This window comes from Anas platyrhynchos, chromosome 1 (assembly GCF_047663525.1).
Source record: "Anas platyrhynchos isolate ZD024472 breed Pekin duck chromosome 1, IASCAAS_PekinDuck_T2T, whole genome shotgun sequence".
In the NCBI taxonomy this organism is placed as follows: domain Eukaryota; kingdom Metazoa; phylum Chordata; class Aves; order Anseriformes; family Anatidae; genus Anas; species Anas platyrhynchos.
In genome coordinates this window covers 189,658,190-189,676,597 of record NC_092587.1, presented here as the reverse complement: position 1 = coordinate 189,676,597, position 18,408 = coordinate 189,658,190, and the positions used below count along the sequence as shown (strand labels likewise).

Below are 18,408 nucleotides of genomic sequence, written 5' to 3'. Positions count from 1 at the left end.
ATCTTGGGCAAGAAAATTTAATAAGTTGTATTTAATGTTGTAGGCACTCTGAGCCTAAAGAACATTTCAGCTTCTTTGAACTTGTCCTCACTTTCCCCTGTCAGGGAATTACCCTCACTGCTGTAGGGTTGCTTCCCAAACCCCATGTCTAGTATTCCAGTCAAACAGAGCCAAAACTATGGACTGTAGACACCTACACACCTAGGAGATACCTGCATTTACAGCAGCAGCTGCTGTTCGTAGCAGTGTCTGAGAAGAGGGTAAATGGTAGTGTGAGGTGATTTTGATAACAATGTGAGTAGAAAAACACCTCCTTGTTCTCATTTGACACTTCTCAGTGCATCCTGTCTGCTTTCTGTCATTTAGGTTACACACTTTCTGTCACAGAGGTTGTCATTTTTTTCTGGATGTAATACCGAGTCAAACACATTGCTGATGTTTTAATTACAACCATATATATTTAACTGTTCTGTGAGTGCCGTGCTAGTGTGAGGGAAAGTCAGGTTCATTGCTGATTTGATATCTACAACTGATCTAATTGCTATTTGGGAAAATGAGCATATCAGCAATGATCTATTCTTTGTCCTACATGTAGCTCTGTCCTGCAGACCTGCTGTTCATTTATGGAATAGAAAGCCTTGTGCTGAAGACAGTCTATTAATCTGGGAGTCAGTATGGCTAAGAACGACAAAGAGATGGTCAGAGTAGTGCAATAAACAGTGAGCAATAAACAGCTCTTCAGTGGGCTCTGGTGTTTTAGATTGTGTGTAGTGTTACCCTCTTAAAAGAAGATAGTACTGCCAGGGAGACTCACAAAAATTAGAAGTTTATTTCATGAATCTTTCCTCAGGGGCTTTGTCCTCAGGTTAAATCAATCAGAACAGCTACAGCTGCAGCTGAGCTATAGCAAATTGCTCTTGAGTTGTACCTGCCAATGGTTCACTGTCAAGCTGGAAGTGCTGTCTTTTGAAACTCTGACCTGGTTCTGGGTCCCAGGTCCATGTAAAACAGTGTTAAGAAGATGAAGTGGAGAATGCGCTTTTTAAATTCTCAGAAGACAAATGTATGTGCAAATGTAAAAGTGCACCAGAGATCGGGATTATATTGATAAATTAGAGACAAATAAATTAGATTCTTAAAATAGATGGAAGTTCTAGATGCAGAAAGCAATAAACTGCTGTATAAAAAAAATAATGGTGGAAGCACAGGCTAAGTAACATTTTCACAGAAAGGGACCTGGGATTTGCTCTGATTTACAAGCTACACAAGTCAATATATTTAGGCTATGACCAAAACAAACAAACAGCCAAAAGAAAACCAACAAAAATACACACAAAAATGCAGATTGGGGATGCAGAAGGGATGCCAGGAAACAATCCTTCAGTTCAGAATGGATATGGCATTTAGTTTTGGGCTCTGTATTTTGAGAAAGATGTGGAAAAAATGCAAAAGACTTCTGAAAAAATGTGGCCTAAGAGAAAAAAATTGTGGAGCTGTGATCCTTTATTGTAGAGAAGAAAAGGCAAGGGGATGATATGATAGCGGTCTTCAAGTAGGGAACAGATAGTTGTTGGGGAGAAGAGAAAGTGTTGTCTTTTATGTTCTCTCTGTAGACAGAATAAGGAACAGCGGGCTTTAATTTCAATGAGGCGAATTCAAATGAAAGAAAGAGTCTCTGAGGCCTTTTCTGTACTGAGAATTAATCCCACTTTCAGCAGCGGGTGGCCTGCTGATAACGTCTGCTACAGTCCCAGAGCAGAGACCTGGAAAAGCCTAATTTCCACTAGTGGCACTTACTCCTATTAATAACTGCTGATGTCAGGGCTGCATCCTAATACAGACAACTCATTTTGGCAACCTTGGACATTTTTCTTTTCAATTTTAAGCCATTTCACTTTGGGAAAATGATCTATGGAACACTCAGCTGGGCTGACAATGACCAGTGTAGCCTGATATAATTTTAAATTACCATGAAGACTAAAGCAGGGATTTCTAAGAGAACAGCCAACTCAACCTCCATTGTACTGAAGGTAATAGTGTTGTCTTCATGCCAGCAGAACATGCCCAACGTTCTCCACTGAAGTGATGGATCCAAGGCAGCGAATAGCGGGTGATGCCCGGTGGTTATGGTGGCCTCAGGCTACACTTGCTGTGCAGGCATGATGCAATTCAAAATGCTGTGCTGCATGTGCAGCTGACACACCACTAAGCTGTAACATAAACCATCATAAATGCTTACTTGTCATGGAGAATAATTTTTATTTATTTATTTATTTATCTATTTAGTGAAACCATGCTGATCTAATTTTTATATGCTAAAGTGGAGCAAATGCTGTCTTCATTAGTTAACCATAGCTTATCTGTTCCCTTGTTAGTGTACAAGTTGACTCATCAAAGGCAAACAACACTTGCTAACCTCAGCAGGGTGTTCTGAAACTACACAAGGGACCGTGGCTAACTAGGCAGTTTGCAGCCAGCAGGACAGGATGGATATCAGCAGCCTGAGCAAGTCAGCTCCTGCTCTAAGCCAGGTCTCAAACATTTTGCAATTTTAGCAGTTTTTTGCTTTTCCTGCTAACAACTGTCATATGATCCTGATGGAAAAATATGTTACAGTAATCCTTCCTTGAGGCAAGTGCATTTCAGGGACAAGTTGAATAGAGAGAAACAGGAAAGAGATCTCAAACATAATTTCATATTATGATATGGAGAATAATATCAATATGTATATGTATATATTTAAATCCACCTCACCTCACCTCTCCATTAATTTTAGATCTATTTTAAAGCCTGAACTTAATTTTAAGTTTAGCCTTACTTGATTTAATCAATACAGATGAATAAGGCACATGATCAAAAATTTCAGCTTGTGCATTGCCATTAGTAAATCACTTGCCCACTTTGATCAGTGTATTGCAGCAATCAGCACATAGTGATTCCCAGAGACTTCACTGGGATTATTCACATACTGGAATCGGAACTGAAGAGTGTCACTGGATTCAAAGCACTCTGGATGTTTTTTCCTCTCTTCCCCCAAATCCACCTCAGTATCATAGAAACACGGAATCACAGAATGGTTTGGGTTGGAAGGGCCCTTAAAGATCATCTAATTCCAACCCCCTGCCATGGGCAGGGACACCATCCACTAGACCAGGTTGCACAAAGCCCCATCCAACCTGGTCTTGAACATTTCCAGGGATGGGACATATGTATCCTGATTGATATGTATCCTAACATATCAAAAATAATGCGCCAGGGTGCCTGAGCTGAGACATGGTAGGGGTCAATACTGAGTCCAGTCCTGTTTAGCATCTTAGCAGTTATGATCTGGATGACAGGACAGGACGTGCCCTCTGGCAGATACATAAAACTGTGGCCCTGGGCAGCCTGTTCTGGACGTCCCTGCTTGGGCAGGGGTGGAACCAGGTGCCTCCAGAGGGCTCTGCCAACCTCAGCAGTTCTGTGATGCTGTGATTGGTGCAGTTTTCCTGAGAGGGATGGAGACAGGGAAGATGCCTCCCAAATCATGTTTTCCACCCACACTCCCAACTTGACTAGACAGGTTTTTTTTTCAAAGGTGCATTTTCATCTGTCTCAAAGCTCTGTCTGAAAAGGGACCCAAGGAAATTACAGTAATACAACAGAAATTAAAATCTCGTTGCTATCACTGAGGTCATTTTATACAGCTGGCAGTATAGCAAAGCTTGTAGAGTGGTAAAGCTAATTCAGTGAGAATTAGACCTGTGTATCACAAAAATAATTGCTCTGTGTGTTCATTCTCCCCTTGCTCTCAAAGTCTATTTTTTTTTCCTTATTAATATAAATGATCAGAACAATAGCTGCAGTATGTTTGTACTGCTGTCCGGAGCTGTGGCTGTAGATCAAGCATGTGTATCAGAGAGAAATTTAATCTGTTAAGTTGGATAACTCCAATCACCTAGCTGAAAAAGAACAGCCCTCAGCCTCAAAATATGTATCAAAGGTCCTAGCTGCCCCCACACTCTTTTTTCATGTATATGACAAACTGCTGGCATACAAAGATGAAATAATTGGTAATAAACTTGGAAATCACAGGGAATAAGTATGGCAATACACTAGTTGTCATTAAATTGTTCCAGGCATGAAAAGTCCCATGAAATACCACTGACCCTACAAAGCTATGAATTTCTATTTTAAAACAGCAGCTGTTCTCTGTTATTCCTCCAGCAACTTCATTACCAAATGAGACTGTGAAATGCTCAGCATTGTGTTAGGATCAGTTTGCTTCTTTTACAGATCTGAAAAGGGTGACTGGGAGAAACAATTAACATAAACATCAAATGGTTGCTGTAACTTCGTAAAGAAGCTTTCAGGCACTCTGTATCTCCATCTTGAAGTGCCTCGTGTATCTTAAGGAAAAGATACAGAGGAGGAGGAGAATAAGTGTGATAGAAACAAGTTTCACAAAGGAGACCTCTTGGGTGAGAAAGTCTTTTCCCTCCACAGACAGCATTTAATGACCCTTTCAAACACTGGGCTCCCCACCAGACTGATCTAGCAGCAGCAGTGACTTCAGGGATGACTAAATGCAAATTGCTCAATTGATATTCAGACATTCAAGTTCCTTATTTAACCTCTTCAGGAGATAAAAGAAGTTCTGGCCTTAATGTCTTTGAACAGTTGCTGTCCTCAGAATATCTTCTTAAAGTGAATAAATGTCTCATTTGCTCCTTCCTGAGCTGTACGTCTAGAGTTCATTAGTTGATTCTAGATTAGAATTCCTTTTTTTTTTTTTTTTTTTTTTTTTTCTTTCTGAGGTTTTATCAGTTCCTTGCACTTAACTGAGCCCTGGATAACCACAGCTAGTTGAATTTAAAGAGTTCACGTCGTTCTGCAGAACAGCTGAGTGCAAGTGGAGGTCATCCCTTGAGCGTTGCTCTTAGCCTGCAATAGGCCAGGTATGTTATCAGGAAAATGGTGAAGAGGAGAAAATCCTTTCTACTTTCTGGGCAGTGCTGTTCATTGGCTTTTCATTTCAATAAGCAAAACTGCTGGGTTGCAGGGGAGTAGTGTCTGGTCCAGAAGGAGCACAGCTTATTTCAGTCATCTGGCAGATGTCCCGTCATTCTGTGCACACAAAATGCTCACCTTGCATGTAGTACTTTGCATAAAAATTGTTATTACCTATGCATTTTTTTTCTGGTTTCCAGAAGACTCCAATGGTGGAACCAACCAAGCAAACAAAAAGTCCCCCAAATGGAAACCAAAATGCTTGTGACTGCACGTACTTTTAGGTAAATGTCTACACCATTATTTCCCCTTAGTGGACCTGTCTTTCTATGTCCTCACAGCTATTTGTTGGAGACAAAATGGTTGGTGGTTTGGGTGCAGACAGCACGGCCTCAGCAGCAGCTGAGAAGGACATCCAGCTGCTAATTAGGGACAGCAACTAATTGTCTCCCTGAGGGAGGACTGCTCGTGGGGTGTGCTGTGAAGTTTCTAGTGGCTGGGCAAACCGTGAGTCAGGTGGTTAAGCGGGATGCCAGCCTTTACAAGAAGGCATGTTTTCTCCTGGACAATCCAGAAGCGTTTGAATCATGCCAGGATGCTAAAAAAATGGCTTTGAATGGGAATGTTCTTTGAAATAACATTTCTTTGAATGTTGTCTTTCATCTGCTACTTTTGCTTCTCTTTCTAGAGTCAAATTAATCTTGAAAACACATGTGTGCTGTAATCCATAGTTGGCATTTGTTTGCTTGGGACCAGAGGATGACCTGTATTAAATCCTGAAGTCACTTCCAGCCCAGTCATCTGTGACCTGTGCCATAAGACTGCCAAGACTACCTGCTTAAAACACAAAGAATTTGGCCTGTAACAAATTCAAAGGCCAGTTCTACCTCCATCCTCTAATCAGCTGAAAATGAGCAGTTGCTTTTCCACAGTTAGTCTGCACTTCGATTGTTTAATTGTTTAATAAGAGCTTTAAACAGGTATTTTTAAACTACTTTAATCTACGTCTGAAATGTATATTTCTGTTGGCTGCTTCAAAACTTCCAGCTGCATTGGAATAAACCTATTGTCTTGCACTTCAATGATTTCTATTACGTAGACATTTTATAGGATGAAATAACTTTTTGTTCTCACATTTTATTTCTTTTTTACACAGATAAGCAAATGTTTCTTTTAATAAACAGCAAGGTTCACATTATATAGCTATTCTGTATGCACCGTTTATTTTGTATGTGTAGACATAACTGTGTATTCATTATTTTTGGGACGTGTTGAGTCAGTCAAATGAGATGAAAAAAACTGTTTGGGTTTTCTTAATGGCAATATACATATATAAAGCTTATGTTAAAATCAAATCAGTATTCCTACAGAAAATAAATCAACATTTAAGAAAATTTATTCAGTAAATATTCCTCCTTCTGCTCACAGCTTGGAAAAAACAAATATTTTGCCTTCAAGGTTGTTGTAGAGATTTTAACTGAAGGCTAAATAGTACTATGGATTGTGTGGTTTAACTGCTTGTATAACACTGCAGGCACAACTCTGATGCCACTGTCCATGGAATAAAACCACTGACTTTGGTAGCAAACTATTTTAATCTTATGCCACTACAATAAAAAAGGGCTAATCTAAACTATCTAAACTGCTGGCTACCTTCAAATCCTATTGAAAAGAGCTCCATGCAAATTCTTTTGGTTTAATACTTCACAGAGTTTGGCTCCGATTTAGTATATAGAGATAGCAATCTTGAAATTGCTAGTATTTGTCACAATTGTTTTTAAATTCGAAACTACGGTAACACTCAGTGTTTTAAGCAGCCATGTAAACACCATCTGTGCAAAATATTTGTAATTATTTACAAACAAACAAAATATCAGGGAAGCTTGTTTCTGGCACCGAGCTGGCACGCTGATCTAGCAGAATGTGTCCACCGGTCCCATCCATATGCTGGTTGCTCTTTAGGTCAGTGACATCCACTGCAACTCCTGCCCGTTCTGCTTGTGTATGTAATTATTTCGGCTTCATGAGCAAATAAAGAAGGCTGAAGGACTGTGCCAACCTGTATGAAGGGAAATATCTGGTCATCCCTAAACCAATGCTCTTCATTGGTCCATGGAGACCATGGGATGCCAAAGCAGCACACAGTTGAAGATGTGTTTACCCTTGGAGTAGCAAAAGATCTCTTTCCATCTGAAGTGCTGATCGCCTTGGGGTAATGGGGAGCAGAATTAAGCCAAGTGCAGTGCTTGCAAAGCCTCTAGAAGGCCATGGGGCTGGTTGTTACCTCAGAAATAAGTATTTATATGTACCACGCACCCTGCCTAGAATTTGTTCTCAAAGTCAGCGTCAGGACATTTCCCACATAGACACTTTCAAATACATGTCAATGTATGGCCATGCACTGTGCTTGCAAAATCTTCTCTGTGACAGTCCCGGCATCCCATCTAAAAGGCTGACTTGTGATTTGCCATATTTAATAGCTGCTTAAAGCAAGAGACCTTCTCCTAAAGCTAATAATAACAGTGAGAAACATCCACATGCCAAGGCAGAAATCACAACTTGTGGGACAGGTAAATCATAAAGCTACATCTCTCCAGAAATACGTCACGTTGAGTAGTGCCAGATGCTGAAGGGCCAGAGACCCAGCTGCTTCTAGCAGGCTGGCCCTGGATCCATCAGGATGTACCAGGTGCCAGCAGAACCCCAGACACCAGGAGGGCTGAAGGAGGACTGCAGCTGCCCCAGCGTGTGGCCCTTCACATCGTGAGGTTCTGCCTCCAGTCTTGGTACTGCCAGATGTGAGGAGACGTGTGGAGCCCTACCAGCCTGTGCCAGGTCCTCACTCCAAACTGCCACTCAAGGAAGGGCAGCTGGAGCCTTTGGCTGCAAAATCATTACTGAATTATACAAATGCTTGCAGTAATTTCCCAGTGCTGTGGGCCCAATCCAAAGCTAGCAGCAGTCAGCGATCAGAGCCCCAGAGTGAATCATGCACCATCTGTGCTTGTGGGTTGACTGTTTGTGTATGTAAAGTGTTGGGTAAATATGTAGCCACAGCACAGAAAGGCAAATCCCCCTCACTTTCATGTAGAGGGGAAAGTGCTTATACCCTGCTCGTGGGTCTGAACGGGTAGTGCACATTGTGATGTGGCCCATAAACTTCATAATTGCTGCTGATCGTGCCAGGTATGAATATTTATGGTGCTGGCACTGGGCAGTGGTGTTCTTTGCTGAAATCTTGTAACAAGCAGGAGAGAGACGAGACACAACTGATGACACAGCTGGGTCTACTCTCAGAGTAGCTCAGATGAAGCAGCAAAGTAGGGAGGAAACTCATTTCCTTCAATGCAGAAGATGGAGTAGGAGTAGAGGAAGGCATGTCAGGTCCCCATTCCCCACCTCTGATTTTCTTAGCCTACTTTTGGAACATGGACTTTGAGGTGGTCCCCTGGTGTTTTGACATAGGAGGCAGTATGATGAGGAAGAGTCAAGGTGAAAAAATGAGGGTGTAACTCTCACCTGTAGCCTTTACAGTGAGTAGGCTGTGGTAGTCGTGGTAAGAGCCAGAGAAATGCCAGGAGGTGGTGTGTCCTGGCTAGACTTGTACTGGTTGGTTTCAAAGGTACAGGGATAGTCTGCATGGCCCCACTGTTCCAATGAGGAAGCCAAAGCCTTACCAGTGTGGGGCTGAGCAGGTACACTTGAAAGTCTGGGTGACTCTGCCAGACAGCACTGAGAAAGCTTCCCTAAGTACTTCATTGCTTTTAGCACTGCTTAATAGACTCATTTCCAGTGAGCAGTAATAAATTTCCTTTTATTCCCACTAAATCACAGGTATGTCACTGAAGGTAAATGCATATATCTGAACAATTTTGTCTGCTACTTCACAATAAGCATATAAGCAGACAAAGAGGGATACTAAAATAAGTGAGTCAGAGCTTTCTGAACGCACAAAGAAGTTCAACGTATTGTTTTTACTTCCTTCTAGCATCTTTTCTTATTTATTGTATGCAGCATCATGAGGGAATGGAAAGCTTCCATGATATAGTTATAGGACAGAGTCTTCTATACCTAAGCTGCAGGGCTAGCTATTGGCCCTTATTGCTTAGGTAAACAGATATTACAAATGACTAACAAAGATCAATGACTTTATGATGTGGTCAAAGTGAACTGATTGGCTATGTTCAGTCTCCATTTCCTAAAATCTGTATATGTCTCTATCCCCTAAACTTAAGCTTGGAGTCAGGGATGACACCTGGAAATGACACATTTGAGAGATCTATCATAGGCTGATCAAACTGACTGGATAGAAAAGGAGATGTGCTGATATTCTGAAAATAAGATGATCTCCATAGCATTGGGTATGGGATGAGAATATGGGTATGGGTTTACAAGCAATCAGTAAGGGCTTGGGCAAATTCTAGATAGAAAAGCCTATTGAAGGTTGTTACATTCACAAGAGGGTAAATGGAGCTACTGACTACAGATGAGAGGATGAAGGAGCTGTTTGTTTGTTTGTTTTTTGTTTGTTTGTTTGTTTGTTTTTTAAGCTGTCCCTGTCTGGATGCAGGGGGAGACCAAGTCCATGTGCCACCAGAGACAAAATAATCACCTAAGCAGCCAAACTGTACCTGCTACCTGTTCACATGTATATGGATATACCCTGCAGCAAGTTTTGGGTGCTTAGAGCAGCACTGCGCCTCCAAATTCACCCCCAGTGTCCTACCAGGACCATTGTGCCAGGGACAGAGAAGCAGGAGATACTGTGGCCAAGGTGGTCTGTATATGCCTGGTGGTTGGGGTGTCTGACCTGCTGGGCTACAAACACTGCAGGATTTCTCTGAACAAGAAGTTGTCTCGGATCCTCCTCTACTTCAAGCCTGTGTTTTTTCACAACAGGACCTGTGGTTACACTCCGTGTGGGACCTCTGGTGATCAGTCATCCACATGCAATGAGGAGCTAGGGGTTAGGAGGGCAGGCACGGGAGCTGTGGTCTGCTGCATGCCCCCACAAGCAGAAGGACACGCTGCCTGCGAACAGCCTGTTTAAATGAGGTGAAGTGTGTTCCTGCCATTGTCTCGGGAGTTTCTCAGTTTCCAACTGAATGCACAATTCCTAACTTGTGCAAGATGGAGAACTCTAGCCGTTGGGCTTCTGTCACCGAACTATTAAAAATAAATACACTGTAGAGGAGACAAAACATTAAGGAAAGATCTAAATGCTTATTCTCACATCTGGGTTCCTTCTCTTCTGCTAGGCTGATTTCTCTCTGCATACAGGTAGTGGGGCATAGAATAATGGAAACAATCATAAAGAATAACAGAAATACAGTGTAAAAGCCTAATTATGTCTTTACATAAATCTTCCCGTACTTCATTCAAGTTCACTTTCAAATGATTGGAACAATAGGGATTACAGAAGTTTCATTGTGGAGTTACCCTTCAGTAAGGAAATTTTCATCATTAGGAATCTTTTCCCCATTTTCTGCCTAAATCTTGATTGCTTAATATTATACCATTTCTTTAGATGGCTTCCTTAATCAATTTTTCATGCTTCTCTTTGTTTGTATTCTTCAGATACTTATAAATACTGCTTATGGTGTGGGTAGATTTGACAACTCACAGCCCTTAAGCACCACTGCTCAGCTGTTTCCCTTACATTTAATTCTGGTTGTGTATTCTTTTTCTCATTTATCTTAAAACTGTGACAAACCTTTAAGCTCAATAGCAAAAAGTAAACCTCTTGCTTTGTCTTTAAATAACAAATCACACATCTAAAATGGAAATCTCTTGTGTTAGATGTTATGGGAGAAAACAATATCTGTGCTTCAGAATACATGGATTTCTCAGCCGTTCCTGACAGAAGGTTTTGCATAAGAAAATTTAATTGCTAGATTTAATCATGCCATAAACTCTCAGAGACTTGTTCATAAATACAGTGCTATTTTCAGAACCATATCATCTATATCTTTTCATAATTCCATGAATCAGCATATACCTGCCACCCCGAATGGATGTGTAAAGGTTACTCCTTTCTCACAGATTCATCTCTCACCTGTCTTCTTTTCCTGGACGAAGTGGAAGCAGTTACAGGAATCAGAGCTGTAGAAAAATTAGAGCTGTATAAATATTGCTTAATATGGAGATTGTAAAAAGAGCAAAAAAAGGTTAGATAGCCAATTCCCAGTACCATTTCAAGCACTGGGTGTGTAAATCAGCATTTACACTTCTGATAAAATGTTTTATTTTATTTTTAATTTTAGTCCATAAATTGAAACTAACCTTCCACCACTGCAGCTTTCTATAACCTTTCAATTACCTAATGAGGGTGAAAAGGTTGTTGCTAGATAGGAAGAAAACTCTGGCAACAGAAAGAGGGCTTTATTCTTCACTCTTCATGCAACTGTTATCTCAGAGGAATCCCATAGAAGTCTTACCAGAAGATCTAGCAAGCAGACAATGATATTGCTCAGGAAGAAGTAATACTAATAATAATTAATTAAGATAATAATGAGACCAACCCAATAACGAAGGAGTAATTTAATTTTTACACGGTACTTAATTCAACTGTGGAACATGTGGGTGCAAAGAGTTCCAAAAGGGACTGAGCAAACTCAGGGAGAAAGTCTCCAAGAGCTATAAAGCACAACCTACATGTAGTGTTCCTCTGGCAAAAGCAGTGCACTGAGAGACATGGAGAACAAGGGAGATGTCCATTTTTTATTCATAGTTGTTTCTGAATCCAGCTGCTTGGATTATTCAAACAGATTGCACCCAGGTGAAACAAAATGCAGTATGGAGTAAACTGTGCACAAAATGAAGCAGTGGGCAGTCATACATCGCCTCTGGAATAATACCTTTGAGGTAGCAAGATGACTGACGTTGGGCGAGGTAGATTTGTACAGCTAGTTCAGTTACAACCAGAGGCCTAAGATCAAAGATTCATAATCAAAGATATGAAGTCAAAGATCCCTTCCTCTTTCCACATTCCTCTCTCAAAGTTTATTTATCTCATAAGTAGACATTCTTTGAATTAGATCCTTGAAAAGAACAATACCATTTTTGTTTCCCTCAAATCACATCAATACTGGTTGCAACTACTCACAGTCAGCTGAGTGCACTGCATAATTTATTGTGTAAAAGCAGATTTTCTTGTTGTTTCTGTGGTGCTGAGATTATCTTGCGTTAGAGGCAGGAATCTCTCCCGCTCCATTGCTTTTTCTTTTTGGACTATATAAGCCATGTTTCAAATTTACTGGAATTAAGTCCCAGCTGCTGAATATCAACCTTTGATCACAGAGGCTGGCACAAGTAAGTTTCTTGTTACGCTGTTGTTTTCTTTCTTCGTTAAAGAATCTGCTTGGGAGATTGTTAGTAAAACCTCCTTTTGCTGAGTTGTTATTTCCCAATTCACCTGCTCACTCCAGCTAAAGAAAAGCGTCAGCGTGCTCTATAACATTTCTTCAGCTTCCTGCCCTTCAGAATTACATGCTCTGGGACTTTAGAGAGCCACGCGGAGAAGAGCACGTTGCAGAAGCTCCTCCTCACTGCCTGTTCCTCTCCAATTGTACTTGGCATTTACATGCTTTGGGAGCAGGCATCTTGCTGATGCCAGGAACAGACAGATGAGGTCAGTGAGGATAGATGCTGTTCAGTGCTTCCTACAACAACCAAAAGGCACCTACTGGCAATTGCAGAAGACTGGTCCATCAGAATCCAAATTCTGGCAGAGACACATTGCTGGTGAGTCAGTCCTCTAGAGCAGCTTGAAGGGGTCTTTGTTATCTGTATCCTTCTCCCCATAAGCAAAACACGGTAAAGATCTTGCTGCAGGACAGAGAAGCCAGGTCACTCACAAGCAGCAGTAGTATAATTTATTATTTATCGAGTGCTAGCATCACAACGACATGCAGCAGTAGAGATGAGACTAGAAACATTCAGGCATTATTAAACCTCATATTCTTTATGTGATTGGATGAAGCTGAAGTCTGGCTTTGTCTCATTTTTTCTTTCTCTAATATATTTCTTTGGTCTAAAGTATTTCAAGTGATCAGAAGAGATTTTCCTTTTTTTTTTTTTTTCTTTCTAGGTTTTCTAGTAAAATGTGAAATTAGATGAATAATTTTGAGTACTTTTGTCCTGTTCAGTAATTCTCATTGCAAAAATGCTGTGATCTGTGAATCTCAATTCAGCAAAGCCAGAAGGAAAATTAATCCCTAGTGTGTTAATTGTCTCTGATCCCATTGAACCACTGGTCTTACTGCTGGGACTGCCTATTGGCTTGCCAGTTAGTGCCTGTTGGACAGCAGGATCTTTCACATAAACATCTGTTTAGGGGAATTTGATGGAGGCTATCTCTTTCCATGGCTACTGAATAATGATGCAGGAAGGACAAATTCTCCGAAGTGCAGGCACCCAGAGCTGCAGACAGGCACTCAGTGCATTGTCAAGAGCATTCAGGGTATTTTTAAGTATCACTGTGAACCTGTAGGACATGATATCAATATATTGGAATCAAAGGAATTATACTAAGAACTTTCTGAGTTTTAGGTGTTAAACATCTTGAAAAATTTGGTCCCAGGTTATTGGGGGGGGAGGGAAGAGATTTCAAGTTTGTAGATGTAGAAGATGCATTGGTTTCAAAATAAATATCCTACAGACCTCTGAACTCTTCTTCACTGTGCTGTCTTGCTCACATCCAAAGTAATCAGTGCAGAGCTAATGACATTGCATTTCTTTCTATGGCAACAGCTGCTTCTGAGGAAAATATAAGAAGCACAGAATAAATTCAATAACTTCCCATGGATGACCACTCATGTCATGTCACGTAAATGAGCCTGGAAACAGAGTAGGATGTCTTTACGGAAGAATATAGAAGGCATGAAGAGCTTTGTTGCCAATTACAAATAGATATTGGAATACTGAAAGGAACATAAGATGAAATCTGGTCTAGGCAATTACTTCCACATACCTTTATTGGTGTGATAGTAACAATTCATGACTACCTATACAAAAAGGTATGTTACAGCTGCTTCCAAATATGATCCAAGCTTTTACAGTGCTTTTATTCACTGCCTCCTTTTTCAGCAGCAACCACTGAAAAAGCTCTCAAACAATACGAAGATTCTTTAAAAAAATCTGTGCTGGGATAACTGCTCAGACTGTTTCCTCACTGAAGCAAGAAGTGTGTTTTCAAGTGAGCTACAAGGGAAAAACACAGCCATAGGATCTCCTGGAGGCCGGAGTCACAGCTGAAAATGGGGTGCTTCAGGCCATAATTAGGGATTCCATTTTAAAGATGCTCCTTTCCCAGCACATTTCTATCAGAGACTCCCAGTAAGATGGTGTTTCCTACAGCAGTGGAGCTTTCTCTCCACTTGCCTGGCTTAATAGCAAAACAGAGATTTCCACAGTCCTTAAAGGTGTTTTCACTTCTATCCTTATCAACCACAAAGTCAGCAAAGCCCTAAGTGGGTAGGTTAGCTCTACAGCAAAAGGCTAAGCTCATCTTTTTAACCCATATAGCTTCATAGTTTGTTTTGATGTCAGAATTTGGAACTTGTTTGCATGAGATGTGTGTAGCTGGGAGTGGAAACAGCTTCGTTTCCTGATATGGTTTAGAATGAGCTCTGAAACCACTCTATATAAAAACTCAGGTGAGCTTCATCCACTTGTAAAGAGCCAGCACAAGGAAATACAGCTATAGGAAAACATAATTGCACAAAAGCTTTATGGAAATATGGTTATGTCACAAAAACACGTCTTCTGAATATAATGCAAATGGATTTAAAGATTGCCCTTTGCACCTTTGAGATCATCCTATACTGTTTTCAGTCTCCAAGAAAAGTTCTCCCATGCCAAGGGAGAAATGGGTTTCCTGGTAAAGTGCCATGCCACTCATGAGGCACGTAGCATATCTGTGACTCCAGAAATGTGAAGTCACAAGAAAATTCCTTCCCTTTGTATTGCAAAAGAAAACAAAATCAGATTCACTATGGGTACTGTTGCTGTAAACTTAAAAAGAGAGATTTTATTTCTCTATAGTAAACAGGGCTATAAATCTCTGGGCTATTAATACTGCTAAATTCTCTTGTTCTATCCAGCAAGTTGCATGATGCCCTTTATTTAGTATTTTAAAGAGTTCCTTATTCCCATTTCTTCTACAAATGACTAATTGGCCCCTCTGGCAATTAGAAACAGGCTGCTATAACTTTAAAAAAGTGCAAGGAAACTGATAGCAATGATTGTATTTGAAATGTTCTGTTCTGCTTTTAGAAGGATGAATCAGTCAACAACAAGTTTGCAGATGTTTTGTTTAAAAGGTTCTTACAACTTTAATAATCATTGCCTGGGATTTTTAAATTGTTCCTGAGTATTGCAATAAGCTGGAACCATGTTTGCCTCCAAACTTTAATTCTGTCTAATCCCTTTTTCTTTGTTTGATTTTTAAGAGAGAGGATAATGAAGAGTTTAAAGAAAAACAGCACACCGAGAAAACATGTCTTAAGCACTGATGGATGATTTAACAAGATTTTTTATAGCTCATAGACTCAAAGCCAAAGCCTGTCTCTGTTTTATAACCTCAGTATGCTGCAAATTTTGCTTGTAACAGGTAGAAGTGATGACTTTGAAAATCATTATGCCTTAGAAAAACAATCAAAATCTTCATAGTATTTGGTCACAGAAATCTAGCAAGTTAGATAAAATAATTCTCCTTCCCTTCTTCCCCATTCCTCGCTGTCTCTTTTCCAAAGGTCTGCACACTGTTCATACCTTATAGAAATATTGAGTCATCATATATGAGTGCTGTAATTCAATTCAGCAATTTCAAGTATTCTCTGAAAATTGCATTGCACTGTTAAATTTATTGCACGGATTTAAAGTCTTGGGTAATTTGCATTTTTGATAAAGAGTTGAAGGCTTGCTCTTATAAATCCTAGACATTAATACTCAGACCTATCTGAGCCCTCTGTGAAAGTGAAGGAGATAAATTGTGAGGGCAAGAGAGGGAGAACATGATAAATGAAATGGCAGGAAGAAAGAAGTAGAAGAACCACAGGAGGGAGAACTGAGGGAAAACAGAAAACAAATAATCATAAAAAGGCAGAACCTACTGATAATCTAAGAGCTGATTAGGTCCACAGTGCATTAGGGCTGAGAGCAGGCATCTGTTCGTGGGCATGGCGGAGCCTGAGTGACAGGGCTGATGGCAGGGCCTCGTAGTGCAGCTGTCTTCTCCCATGGGAGAGGGTCTGGCTTCTTCAGAGCCTTGCTGGCTGGTGAGTGGGAGGAAGCTCCTCTCCACGAGTCTGGAACAGGCACCTTCGTGTTGTCTGTGTGACAGTGGTGATTCCTTTGTGCTCCAGTGTGTGTGACTGCTTCTCCATCATCAAGGCGGGGAGGAGGGCCTCACGCCATTTTTCTTCCTTCTTAACATTCCCTATCAATCATCTGTGGAGTAAAAGAGTAATTTCAACCTGTTTGATTTGTGGACAACTTAATAATTTCCCAGAGAAAGAGGATACCCCTTTCAGGGTTTCTGTGTGAGCAAATGGTAGACTGCCATTTCTCAGCTCCTCTCCAAGACCCCTAGAAGTAGTCTCTGGACCTCCGAAGGGTTTGTGGAACAGAAGTGGTAAAGCCCAGAAGTTTTGGAGGTGAAGATATGTTATACCCACATACCCAACACAAAGGGGCTCAAATATCTGATTGCAAGGAGTAGTCATTGTTCAGCGTGTAGATAATCATTATTAAAGCAAGCAGGAGAAAGGCACTGAAAACAGAAAAGAAGGAAAGAGGAATAAACCCTTCTAACAAAAAGCAAGGGTTGAAATGTTGCTTTTTAAATAGCGAGTCTGTGAATTTCTTTATGCTCCCAGCCCAATTAACAGTGATAGCTGCCAGCTGAATTGGCAGCAGAAGAAATAAACTCTGCTCAGTAACATGGTAAAAGAGGAATTCCTCCGTCTCTTCGTGGTGTTTTAGTTGCTATGGGAGAAGATGCACAATGTGAGATTCAAGGTGCCTCTCTCAGGAAGGTGATGCTGGTTCACTGTGCTTTTCCCAGGCTTCCTGGTAGGCTGCTTTTCCATCACTTGACCCTAAGGTTTGGCCACAGAGGTTTCCAGTGGGCTGCCTGGCTAATCACCCAGCTGCTCTGCTCCCCTGAGACATCCACGGGGAAGTATACAGGGACCAGATTATTTTCTGGTGCTGATCTGAATTCTGATCAGATCCCTCAAAACAACAGCAAAAATACATTGCTAATCTATATTCAGGACCAACTGTATGAGCAGATAAATCTCTGAGCACTCTCAGGAATCTGATGTTGTAAAGTCCCACGTCCAAACTGGTAGTTAATAATGTCACACAACAATAATGAAAAGGGGTGGGAGTAGGGGGGAGGTGTCAATATTTACAGAATTTAATTAGATGACAACAAAAAAGTATAGCTGGCCTATTTTCCCTTTCCCCCTTTGGGTATTTTACCAAAAGGGAAAAAAAAAAAAAAATCAGTCATCTGCAAAGGTACAGGTTTAAGATTTGAATTCAACTTTTATTCTGAATATTTATTCTGAATAATAGAGGTAAAACTTTGAAATAACTGAAATTCTGAAATTCCATTCAAAACTATTACCGAGTCTTAGCTCGGCAGGGTCAGACCAAAGTCACACTCTATCTGCACTATTTGTTATATCCTTCCTTTGCCACTGGTTACTGTCACAGCAAGGATTCTGGACTGTGTGGACCTTCAAGTCCAACAGAGGGGCTTTTTTGTTATGTTCATGAGATTCATTTTCTCCCCTTGTTGTGTCCTGGAAAATACTACTGCTTGCTTTAAACTAACGTAGCCATTGATCCCAGGAAATATAAGTACATATTGTTCTGGATTCTGGAAACTCCTGCACTCTTCATGAAGCACATACAAAGAACAAGCATGGAAAGGCAAAGCCTGCCAGACTACACCATGTGCCCACTCATGATAACCTGACCAACAGGATACTAAGTAGGATTAATGTTTTTTCCTCTCCAGCAGAATTCTTCCAAACTGAAGAGACAGCACTCAGTAATTACAGGTTAGAGCGCATTAGCTGCTGTGGTGAGGACTGCAGTCACGCAGCACTTCATAGCAGATTATTTACTCAGAATCTCAACTGTTTGCAGAAAGCATTATACTACAACACTTTACACCAGCCTGAATCTGTCCTTTAACCTCTTAACTCAGTGCAAAAACATCATCCGTAAATGCCGCATACATTTGTTAAATATACTGTTTGACTGGTCATTGAGCATGTACCTGGGTCTGTAGCAGCTCTGCAAACAGATCATCATGCATGTTTGCACTCTGGGCTCCAGTTCCACTAGCTCTGATTGGAAAAATTGGTCCCCTGGTTTTTGAGCGTCTTTCCATTGGAGTGT

At 40.8% G+C, this 18,408-nt stretch overlaps 2 long non-coding RNA genes across 2 annotated transcripts in view; one reads left to right on the top strand and one right to left on the bottom strand.

The window, feature by feature from the left end:
* Positions 1-6,335: 6,335 nt before the first annotated feature.
* LOC119715648 (uncharacterized) lies at positions 6,336-16,799 on the bottom strand. The gene is made up of 6 exons (XR_005262921.2): positions 16,672-16,799; positions 16,104-16,440; positions 13,651-13,746; positions 12,675-12,816; positions 11,045-11,091; positions 6,336-7,048 (listed from the first exon to the last, which is right to left on the bottom strand). It is a non-coding gene; the product is annotated as an uncharacterized lncRNA (long non-coding RNA).
* LOC140001340 (uncharacterized) overlaps positions 12,173-18,408 on the top strand; it is a 39,339-nt gene continuing 33,103 nt past the window's right edge. Inside the window, exon 1 of the long non-coding RNA XR_011806512.1 lies at positions 12,173-12,732. This is a non-coding gene — a long non-coding RNA (uncharacterized lncRNA). The remainder of the gene's footprint in view (positions 12,733-18,408) is intronic.